This window comes from Choristoneura fumiferana, chromosome 5 (assembly GCF_025370935.1).
Source record: "Choristoneura fumiferana chromosome 5, NRCan_CFum_1, whole genome shotgun sequence".
In the NCBI taxonomy this organism is placed as follows: domain Eukaryota; kingdom Metazoa; phylum Arthropoda; class Insecta; order Lepidoptera; family Tortricidae; genus Choristoneura; species Choristoneura fumiferana.
In genome coordinates this window covers 19,395,350-19,407,619 of record NC_133476.1, presented here as the reverse complement: position 1 = coordinate 19,407,619, position 12,270 = coordinate 19,395,350, and the positions used below count along the sequence as shown (strand labels likewise).

Below are 12,270 nucleotides of genomic sequence, written 5' to 3'. Positions count from 1 at the left end.
ATAAACAGGCGGTGCTTATTGGCTTTTATAGGCCAAAGTTATACTTATTAGTTCCAAGTTTTCCTATAACATAAAAAAGTTCCGTATAGCGAACTTCATGACCAGAAGTTGCCGTTTATTACACTGTTATTTGGTTTCTTGTTTATTTACTTCTTAAGAGTTTCAATTAAGTAGGAAAACGTAGAAGTATTTCCTTACTTGCGTATAATATGAATTTCTTCGAGCTTTTAATAGAGATGGAGAAATATGACGATCCAATTCCATGCGATTGGTCGTTTCTGAATCTGCAAATGTAAGTTTGTAAGCAGTCGAAAACAAATGAACTATTGGAATACCTAGGTTAATGGGAAGTTTAATAAGAAATTTAACATAAGATAGGTCCGGCCTTTCTTGCACTCATTCAGTATGGAACTAATTATGAAACTTAAGCCATATTTGTGAGAACCTCCTAATTTTATAATGAGTGTGTTTTTTACTGAAAACTGTGTGGGTTTCACTGTTATTTTTTTTAATCTATGATGACCATAATAGATGGAAAGAAGACGTGAAGAGATAACAAACAATCAGACTTACAAACTTTCGCATTTATAATATTAGTGATGGGACGAACACCAAAATAATATACAAAACAAAAATACAAAAAAATAATTGTTGAAATAAAAAATACAAAAAAGACCCCAAAAACCAATCTGAACACCAAAATGTCGTGGTTTAGCAACCTCCGGTTCTATCTTTAATGCAGGAAACTCGGCCGCGCTGAATGGTAAATTGGCCTGGAACAGTAAGAGTTACATTACAATCGGTTTAGTGTAATTGAAGCTATTGTCGGTTGAATTACATCGTCTCGCGGCAATTGACCCGAGATGTAGGTATTGTTTGCATGCATAGAATTCAATATACGCCCCACGCTGGGTACAAGCCGCCTCTCAGAATGAGAGGGCTTGGGCGTAGTTCCCACGTGGGCCCAGTGCGGATTGTGATCTTCACACACGCCATTGAATTGCTTTGCAGGTTTGTGCAGGTTTTCTCACGATGTTTTCCTTCACCGTAAACCTCGTGGTAAATTCCCAATGTAATTAGGTACGCACATGAATTTCGAAAAAGGGTTTGAACCCACGATCCTCTGCTTAAGCGGCCATAGGGCAAACCACTAGGCCACCACGTCTTAGCAAGGTGGTATTAACCCCTTGGAATTAACATGAACTCTGTTGCGTCAGTGGAGGGTTAACATAGTTAGTTTAACGCATAATAATATAAGCGTTTCTAGAACTACGGAACCCTAAAAAGCTCAGCCGAATGGTAAATCAAAGTAAGGTTACGAGTAAGCATATAAGTGTTAAGGCGTATACACAGGTACACGTAGTAATTTGTCTTGGACAAAAGCGGTGCAGGTGTGTCTGCGGCTTTAACAAATGTACAGCCATCACGCGCAGTTGGTACCGTTGAACAAAAAATACCCACTTACAAATCAAATTCTAAGGTAAAAATACCTCTGTGATATTATTGAATGGTTTTTATGAAAGTAAAGGTAGGTAGTTACTTAATAATATCCTTTATATTTTGCACTAGATTTTACACGCGTCTTTGCACCCGTAAACTTAGTAAAATCTCCGGAATTTTTGTTTAATCACTAGATATTATATTATTAATAATTCACGCGAGCAAAATTTAAACTAGTAAAACCATAATATTTTCTTCACGTTTCTTAGTTTTCTACGACACGTAAAATGTATGAAACTTTAATTCTATGTTAATTAACAAATAGTGAGTGTAAATACGATAATCCCAAAAAAAAAACTTTTTGACATGCTGACTGTACTCAACAACGCATTGTAATGTTCTAGCAGCATTTTATTTAGCTAACTAAAATAAACCCCTGAAAATTATTTCATAAAATTCAGCAGATTTTCAACATAAACACAGAATTATTTGTTAATTAAGGAACAGTCTTTTAGTGTATCAAAATTAAATTGTCATTTGTTTTTTGCTCAACTGCTCTCAGAAAGTTAAGTATATAGTGTTTTTTTTGTCGATTCAGCTTTTTGCTTCTGGAAACGCGATATGTATAGCATGTACTTATTATTATTTCAGAATTTCCTTCAGAACATATTTTGCCTACTCAGCCTTACAACAGCGAATATAGATCTATCATTTCCCTTTTAAACTTGATGGATTCTTTGACCCGACAGACCCTTGCCTTGTCTCCAAAGGGTTCTGAAGTCTTCATCAATCAGCCCTTGACGCCGTGAATAGCCGAAAAGGACTTTTAGGGCAAAATACAACAGCAACAATAAAAAAATAATAGAAACGTAGTAAACAAGCAGCAAAAAGTCTGCGAGCGATGTTGTTTTGTAGCTATATTAAATATGTTGTTCATATAGGCGAAAAATTTCAGTAAATTACCTGTTATGTAGTAAATAGAAGTCAACGTTCCATATTCAAAAAATGACTTAAATCCTGTCATCGGCACCAATATCTGATAGGTACAACAAACCGTGCATAAAATATCTGATACGACTCTATTTCTAGGGCCGCTAGGACGTGTCAGATATTTGTGCAGGTGACTGTCTCATATCATCTCTGTACACTACTACATACAACAGGTCAATTACTTAAGGGGATCCCATGCACCAATGACCTTTAATCTGAATTCCTTAGTTTTCTAATGATTTTTGTAGCTTATTATATTGACAACAACGGCTTTAAGCAATATAGTATCCCATATTTACTTAAAAGTTCATTGTTTTCGAGGATTTGGCATCAAAGTTGAACAATTCTAGGCCAAAAAACTGGTTTTCTGGCCATAACTTTTGTGTTAATCAGTTTCAAATGAAAACCCTCGACCAGTTTTTAGAGACGTCAAAGACGAACCCAAATATATAGATTTCGTATATGTTTAGATCAGTCACGTCAATAAATATACGAAATAAGTGTTGTTTCAGACAATGTTTAAATAAATCATACAAAATTAAGTCTTCATTTTTTTTCAAAATCCGGTAAACAAAAATGGAGATAAAAGATTGGAGAACCGATAGCCGTTTGACTTATAATTCTATCTGTAGTGCAAAATAAGGAGATACGATTCAAAACTTGTCAAAATTCGATGAAAACCTCGGGTAGCCCCTTAAGTTTTTCAGCTATAATTTACTATTTTAATTTGTCTATTGTATTTCCATTCCTTTAAAAAGAGTGCTTACTCAACATCACTGAATGACTGCTTCATTTAATTTTGACTTTGCTGAAGTAAAGAACTTTTGTCCAAAAAACATATTTGCAAGAAAAAAAGCTCGGCTGAGTGCTCTGTTTTTTTTTAAATATCCTGATTTTTAGGATTCCGTACCCAAAGGGTAAAACCAGGATTCTATTACTAAGACTCCGCTGTCCGTCCGTCCGTCTGTCTGTCCGTCTGTCACCAGGCTGTATCTCATAAACATATTGACAATTGACATTTTCACAGATAATGTATTTTTGCTACCGCTATAACAACAGATACTAAAAATAGAATAATATTTATTTAAGGAGGGCTCCCATACAACAAACGTGATGTTTTTTACCCGACTGCAAGGTGTGGTACTGTTTTTCGCGCGTATTTTGCTAATGTCTAATGTTGTACAGACAATGGTACGGAACCCGTTGTTTTTTTATTATGCGTCTGTACACATATATGTTTTTGCTGACGACATTCATATCCATATCGCACCGGTCAGACGATAGCGTCCGGGTGACGTTTTAATCTGGCACGTTAATTATCTCATGCGGGGGGTGTGATGAAGTGCCCTACACGTTAGATTAGCCATTGTCCGCTAATGATGGATGAAAGAGGGTGTGACCGTGCCGGGAGCCAAGGATGAGAGGCAGCGGGAGCGGGAACGAAAGCTAGAAAGCTAAAATGTTGCTTAGTCGTTCCCTTTGTGCCTCGTGGACACAGCATAAGGACGGAATCGACCAAATCCTCTGAGCATATAAAATTATGCGATTGAGTTGAAGGCACGGGGGTAATATTGTATTACGATGGATTTTCAGTAAGTACTGTTTGGGCACTGAGTATTGCTGAGCACATTTTGTTTATTAATCCTTATTTGGCATCAAATGTAACTTTATTATGAACACAACACCCCCTGAATCACGAATATTTACTTCCGAGAGTTAAAAACTGCACTCTATTTCGTGTCTCACTGATATCCGTAGACTGTCAAAGAAATTTTTGAACTCATAAATGACGCTTTCAATGAACTCAAATTCAAATAAACTTGCATCAAAATCCATCTGTTTCGAAATTACGATAGTAAAAAGAGAAACAGAAAAAAAAGAAGAACAGGAGAGAGCGAAGAGAAAGAGAAACTTATAACACTCTTCTTTCTGTGTGGGGGGCTGACAATTAGAACGCTTCAGTCCGTCACATGTGCTCACATTATGCGTGTCCACGCAGCGGAACCACGGGTCTGGTTAATTCCACGGTTTAATCCAGCCTCATTGTCTGAGAAGGTTCAACCGGCCCCTGTTTACGTAATTGCATCAGATAGGTGAAAAGTACGGCTTAAATCGCCCGGTGTCAAGTGTCAGGTCAGGGCACTCTTGCCTCGAAATTGCTGCTCGTTTCTAGAATACAGTTATTAAAACACTAGTTGTTTCCTGCAACTTTGTGCGTATGTCCTTCTGTAAGGGAAACCTATGGCTAACAGTGGATGTCCTAGCCGTAGGACATCCACTGTTAGCCATAGGTTTCCCTTACAGATGTCCTGATTGCTTCCGTTGGAAGCGGCCTGCTTGCACCGTCTACCTGCGGCTTTAACTAGGTCATCCGTCCATCTCATTGGTGGACATCCTACGCTACGCTTGCCGATCCACGGTCTTCCGTTCCTTGCCTTTTTTGAACATCATTTAGTTCGTATTTGCATTCGATTTTGCCAGCAACTTTAGATTTATTAAAAATGTTAGAAAATAAATAACCATATGTTCTAGTTGAATAGTAGATTGATAGAATACCGAACACAGTTCATTGATATTGCTCCTTCGCAAGGTAACGCCTGAATCAATCAATTATAAAAACATAAATAACAATAAAAAACATTTCAGTGCTGCAATCGCAATAGTCCTTAAAGGTCTTAATGGTATCCCAAAAAAGGGGATACAATAAAGCCGTCGCCCACTAGACAAATGGGTGAAGACAATGCGAGGGCACAATGGGACGCTTTTGTGTTGTGGACAGCAAGCCAAGAGGTGAGAGCGCGTATTTAGTTCACTCTGCTTTATTTTTCTTTCCTTCTTTTATTTCATTACTATTAAATGAGGGTTCAAGAAACTACTTCATGTATTCACCTCTCGTAGAGACTAGAGTCCTTAAACAGTGTGTGTTGGTAGTGATTACCTACGGCTCTGAGACGTGGTCATTGACTGTTGGCCTCTTGGGGAGAGTCAGAGTCACGCAACGAGCAGCAATTCTTGGTTAAGCAGTTAGATTAAAAAATAATCTACTTATTCATTACGGGCAAATTCTAGCGCCGCTAGGCATATCAGCATTAGCTAGACTTCAAGCATTTCGATCGCATTTCAGACGTTTTTTGCAACGAGAACTTTACGCAAGAGACTCTGAAAAACACTTAAAATCCGTACGCGCACAGAATGAAGCGATTCGTAGCCGTTGACATTGTGACGGGGGCCGCGAATTTATCGAGGGAGTGAAAAATGATGCAGGCCCTGGGCCGATGTCGGCAAACCTGAGATGCTGAATGATGAACGGAAAAAGAATAGCAATTAGTGTGACATTTCTTCGATTGCGGTTGTATCAGAAATTGAACATTTAGTAACGGTAGCGGTACATAACCGACTTGTTGTGTAGTGTAGGTAAATAAGTCTGCAACATTTTGACTTAATCAGCCTAGTTGATTCGGAGCAACTGACGGATAGACAGACAAAGGAGTGATCCTGAAAATAAATGTACCTACCTATCTTACCTACAGTTTTGTCGCTTCATTGTACGGCATCCTAAAAACATAACAAAACTTCTTGTATGTGTAGTCTATTTTGTGCCTACAAGCAAGATGTCCTATAAATTGGGGTCTAAAAAATAAATTGCAGACGTAGAAAATAGTATTTTTTAAAAGAAGACCATTTTGTGAAGCCGACATTTTAGGAAACTGGCTGAGCGTGCCTAAAGGACTACATCGGTCCTAGTTAACTCTAAAAAAACAAGTTCTCCCCACTGTTGCAGTGTGTTTTAAGCGCCCGCACTAACCTCACCCATCTGATTGATTGACTGAAAACTCTCTGTAATCCTGTAGATAGCATTAGTCTACCATTAGCCCCCTCGACATCAGAGTTTGACAGACAAACGAGCTCGCTTTGACGAAATCCTTAAAAATGTGTCCAACTTAACGCCTAATGATGCTCTTGGATGTCTTGAACCCTATTAATCTAGTGAAGAAGTTTTTTGGATGTATGTAAGTTTTGCCCAGTTTAAACTTGCGAAAAAAATTGTGCAAGCAGCATTACACCACTACGCTTGATTGACCACTTCAAAGTAGTTTCCTTTAGGACCTCACAATGTAATATACTATTTGCAGCATTTTTCAGATCCAGATTCGGGCTTTACACAAGTCACACCAATCGCTTTACTCGATGTGCTACAAGCCCTTGCTTAACAGATTCAACTAACACATTTATGTATGAGTCACTAAGTTACTCGAATGAAATGAATTATTATTATTAAGTCTATACTAGACGTGCAAGTTGCGGAAAGTTTCCAAAAAGATCGAAAAGTTCTTGGAAATTTCTGGTAATTTTCACGAGATAAATAGGAAATTTAAATTTTAGAAACGGAAAGTTTCAATCCCCATACAAAATTGTGAGAAGTTTCCGAAATTTTCCTAAGAAAAATTCCGCAATTTTTGATCGTTTCCTTTGGCTCATCAGTAATAGAGATGCTTCGAGCACTGTCTGTTGTATTCCACAAGAATGTTATAGCTAGTCTTATTTATACATAATGTTGCTGTGTATATCTGAATGAAATGAAAAATTATTTATTTGACATTCTTTTGACAGGAGCAGATCGTACGGTCAAACTGAACGACAATAGCTCAACGACTTTTAAAAATGCCCGTGAAGCGGTTAAAGCTAGTAATGCATAAGCTAGGGATGTACTCGTATAAGGTCTGCGTCTACTAATACCTAAACCAAAAATACAGTACCCACATTTTAAACAAAAATGTGGATGGAAGCTTACCTTTAAGCTGGAGTGACACTCGACTACAAACCCGCTATAGCGGGAAGCTTGTGTCGAAGCGTGAACGCGATCGAACCTACGTGGTCTTTTTGTAAGTGTAGTTAAATTTGCTAGCGTTTAGCAGTTTCTGTAGTCTGCATTTTTTGATTCACTTTAGGAAAATGTTTGTTCGTGAAATTGAATTGGTAGGGAATATACTAGGTTTTAGGTAAGTACAGTTTTAGGCAATGATATTTTTTTTTATTCGACTGGATGCCAAACGAGCAAGTGTCTCCTGATGGCAAGAGATCACCACCGCCTAGACACCTGCAATATCAGGGGATTGAGATGCGTTGCCAACCTAGAGGCTAAGATGGATACCTTTAGTGCCAGTAATTTCACCGGCTGTCTTACTGCTGGCAGGATATTTTATAGTATAGATATGTTACGTTCCTATGTTTGGCTGATCAAGCTGACCCAGCATTTGAGTGGCAACATTATTCAACAAGAGACACTTGAGCTTGTACTATTATCTATTCTGTGATTTGTTGAGTTTAGACCTTTGTGTGTTAAAATTTGTGCCCAAAATCCTTCGATCCTGTTATTGGGAGTGGATTAGAGTTTTTTGGAAATTTACTGCAGGAAACAATCAAAAGTGGTGTGCCACAGATTATTTTAACCATGATAAGCTAATTCAAACAAAAACAAGCGGAGAGGGAAGCCTTGTTCAAACAAAAAAAAAAGAGTGTTTAGATGCGGTGACGGAATTTGTAGGTTAGGTTACGTTAGTATATCGGTAGGTATAGTATGGCAAAATATTTTGATACTATATCCCTTTGCATATACAATACATTTGAATTAAGTGATTTACAAAAGTCACAATTTCGAGCAGAAATATTTATGTGCATTTTTCACAAAAGTATATTAAACAACTTTGGAAGTTACCTAATACTATCTTTAGCTTCCGAATTTATTTCAACTTAATAAAAAGGCACCGCACTAGAAGGAAATCTATAAAAAAGTTGTGAATTTTAACACTAACAGGGTACTAACGTTCCACATTAGCTACTCCAGTCCTTCAACATCACGGTTCAAAACATCTCTGTATCAAAGGAGAATGCTCAAAGTTAGGCCCACACTTTGTGTCAATAGTAATAATATTATTATTAATAATATTTTAGGAGGAAAACAATAACAACTATCACTCAATTCTAAACCAATACCATTGTAATTTTCTACAAACACATAGCAATGCGTGTTCATCAAAACAATAGTAGGTACATTATAGTCACTCCGAGCAGTTCAATAAATACAAATAATACTTGCTTCGTACCCCCGAAGTCGGGCAGCAAATCTTTATGGGTAATTTGCCAAAATATGAGAATTGGGGTGCGAATGGAAACTACATAGTTCCAATGAGGAGTTCGTTTCACGATCATTCCGGCAGATTTCACCCCCATCGGAAATTCACCCCCTTCCAAAAATGATATTGTTTATGTAGGTTTATGTAGTGTGGCGCCAAGAGTCTCGCGTGTTTGTGCGGGTGCAGTTTGTTTTATAATTATCGAGAATATTAGTAAAATAAGAATAAGAGCCATATGTGGTATAAAAAACAACAAATCGTGTAAACTGCTTTTTCAAAAATTAAATATAGTTCCATTACCATGTCTGTACATATTAGAGGCTTGTATTTTTGTTAAAAAACATATGTAACTGTTTACCACAGCGAGGCAAATGTGCCCGAGAAACACAGGAAATCCTGAGAGACTGGTTCATAACTGCGTCCCTAAAACTAGCTTTATAAAAAAAAAAAAGTTATGTTATTACGTACGAAGCTCTTTAATGAATTACCATGTAATATGCAACAGCTGCCATTTTATAAGTTCAAAAATAATTTATGTAAACTGTTAAAACAAAAAAAATATTATGATATTAAAACATTTTTGTCGGACGAACTGTAATTAAGGTCCTAGACGGGCCATATTTTCACTGCAATATATGGCCGGCAACTATTGGTGTCCCTGTCTAACATGTGAGTAAGAGAGGGACACCAATAGTTGCAGTGAAAATATGGCCGTCTAGGAGCCCCTTAATGTAATATTTGCATGTTAGTAATTAGTATTTAATATTCAACTATTAAATACATATAGCAGAATAAGTTTTCTGATTGATCTGTATCATCCTTTGTAATCTAATTATTCTAAGCAAATAAAGAATTATTACTATTATTAAATGCTTTTCAAGTTAGGTATATTCACAAAGATGATTTATTTTAAAAATAAAAATAGATTTCCGCCTCGCCTTTTCTTTGGTATTAAAAAAAAACCAGTTATTTATACGATCGTGTAAAAACCAATAGTATATGTATTTATATAAAATAATTTTCATTTTAATTCTTATTAAATATTATGTATGAATTGCTGTGCCCTAAAAGGGATCATGTTTGAATCTAATTATACTATGCAAGACCTGATGTACGACATGATTACTATGCAATAAATGAATTATGAATAAGAATGTCTGAAAAACATTTTTTTAAGTAGGTATGTCTGTATGTCAGTAAGCATCCTACAAATTACCCCAAAATGTGTATATTTTGGTTAGAAAAGGGCTACGGAACCTTAAGTGCGCGAGACCAACTCGCATTTGGCCGTTTTTTTCTTTTTGAGGCGCCAAACCCTCATACGAGTGAAAAACATTTGTGTTCTCCTTTTAAAAAATCCTTTCTACTCATTCGACTAATGTTCTATAATGGATGCAAAATCAAAATCAGTTTTACGTAAAGCCATAAATTGCAGTTTGGATTTAAATCAAGATGAATGCGAAGGGATCCTTTGTTCGGGAGAACTCGTTCGGAAAAAAATGATGAATCGTTTCGAGTACAGTTACCAACACCAATATCTGACACAAAGCGTGTGTAAATGTCTGATCCATACTTAATATTATAAATTCGAGTGTGTGTTTGTTTGTTTGTATGTTTGTCCGTCTTTCACCACGAAACGGAGCGACGGATCGACGTGATTTTTGGCATAGGGATAGTTTAAAGGCCAGAGAGTGACATATGCTACTTTTTATCCCGGAAAAATGTACAGTTCCTGAGGGAACAGCGCGCGATAACCGAATTCCACGCGGGTGAAGCCGCAGGCAAAAGCTAGTATGACTATATTTCTAGGGCCGGTAGGACGTTACGTGTCAGATATTTTTACACGCTCCGCTGTGATATTAATGCAGCTGACCTAGATTTTTCAACTCGATCATGGATTCTCAAGTACAGGATCTTGGGTTGGAACCTCTGAATTTTTAGAATTTATTTGCGAAATAATTCCGACGTAGGAAAAAATACTTGTCCAATGATTTTTTAAATATAATGAATTGACGGAGTAATTAAATTTTTTAGGGGCACTTATTAATACGAAAGCCGCGGTGGCCGAGTGGTTTGACCTATGGCCTCTCAAGCAGAGGGTCGTGGGTTCAAACCCCGGCTCGCACCTCTGAGTTTTTCGAAATTCATGTGCGGAATTACATTTGAAATTTACCACGAGCTTTACGGTGAAGGAAAACATCGTGAGGAAACCTGCACAAACCTGCGAAGCAATTCAATGGTGTGTGTGAAGTTCCCAATCCGCACTGGGCCCGCGTGGGAACTACTGCCCAAGCCCTCTCATTCTGAGAGGAGGCCTGTGCCCAGCAGTGGGACGTATATAGGCTGGGATTATTATTATATTATTTATATTAATACGAATGCATACCTATGCATAAAGTGGTAACCGTCGCACACAAACATAACATATTTAATAACTCTGTTGCATCGTAGGTAAAAAGCAAAATAAAGCACCAACAATATCAAACTTAACATACAAATGACTTCTCCCAAACCAAAGCGAGTCGCATATTTCAAACACAGAACAACAGAGGGCGCCAGGGTCGCACTTCCGGCTAATGACGCTGGATATACGACGTCACTTCCGGTGCGCTCAGGACAAGTTTAATGGCGCCCCTATTTGTTTAAGAATGTTATTCTACTGTATGTATTATGTTTTTATACTATACATATTCTATTTAACCTTTTGCGTCTGCTTAATGCAGATTTTAAGTTTACGAATTTGAGAAATCATTGAGTTGTTTTAGCCTAATTTATCGTTGTGGAAATGTTTTCATGTTTATCAGTAATAATAATAATCTCTTTATTAAGAGCTGTTTACCAACGTTTAATTTAAATTATGTGACAACCTTGTTCGTTATTGACTAAGCTGTCCTAATTGTCATTCAATTTTGTGAAGCTTTCGGGAATACATACGCTTGACGTTTCGATCAACAAGTAACAAATTAGTACAAATACTTTCACCGTTTTTCTTCCTCCACAATTTCATACTTCTCACTATCAAATCCAGAATGCAATTCTGAACATACAATCGAATAAACTGATTCATGTACCAGGTGGTAGGTGGTTTAAACCTTTTAATAATTCATTTCACTATGATTTCCTTGATAAAAGCATGGAAGTCAACATGCCACTTGTAGCACGAAGATTCCACCCTGGTACATGATTCAGGTTTAACAGTAGGTACGACAACTTTGTTGACCTGCAGGGCTATTACGAAACTCGAAACTCGAAGTTCGTATCGTACCATCCCTCTCGCTCTCGTATTAAATAGTACATGTGTCAGAGGGACCGCACGACACGAACTTCGAGTTGCGTAGTAGCACTGCTGTTCTTAGAAACAGGCAAAACATGTCCCCTTTTAAATATAAGAAAACGGGCAGAAAACAATAAATCGACAAATAAATGCAACGCGGCACATTAAGGCTCGGAATGGCCTTTCAAACTCCTAATTATGGCCAAGTCGTTAATTTTGAAATCAAGAAAATTCCCGTAAGTTACTGTCGCAGCGGAGAGAAAATAACAGCAGATCCATTATGTATTTATACCGTATACGCGGTTTACATCGAATGATATTTTTGTTTTAACTCTAACATTATATATTACTTGGCCAAATTATACAATACAATACAATGACTCTCTATTGTACACCAGAAATAGTAAGCGATACAGAAAACAGGTACACAGA

At 37.2% G+C, this 12,270-nt stretch overlaps 2 protein-coding genes across 6 annotated transcripts in view; both read left to right on the top strand.

The window, feature by feature from the left end:
• Positions 1-12,270, top strand: part of LOC141428332 (uncharacterized) — a 609,788-nt gene that overhangs the window by 267,612 nt on the left and 329,906 nt on the right. The gene's annotated exons all lie outside the window — the stretch shown is intronic.
• LOC141428341 (23 kDa integral membrane protein-like) overlaps positions 1-12,270 on the top strand; it is a 420,431-nt gene that overhangs the window by 341,328 nt on the left and 66,833 nt on the right. The window lies entirely within an intron of this gene.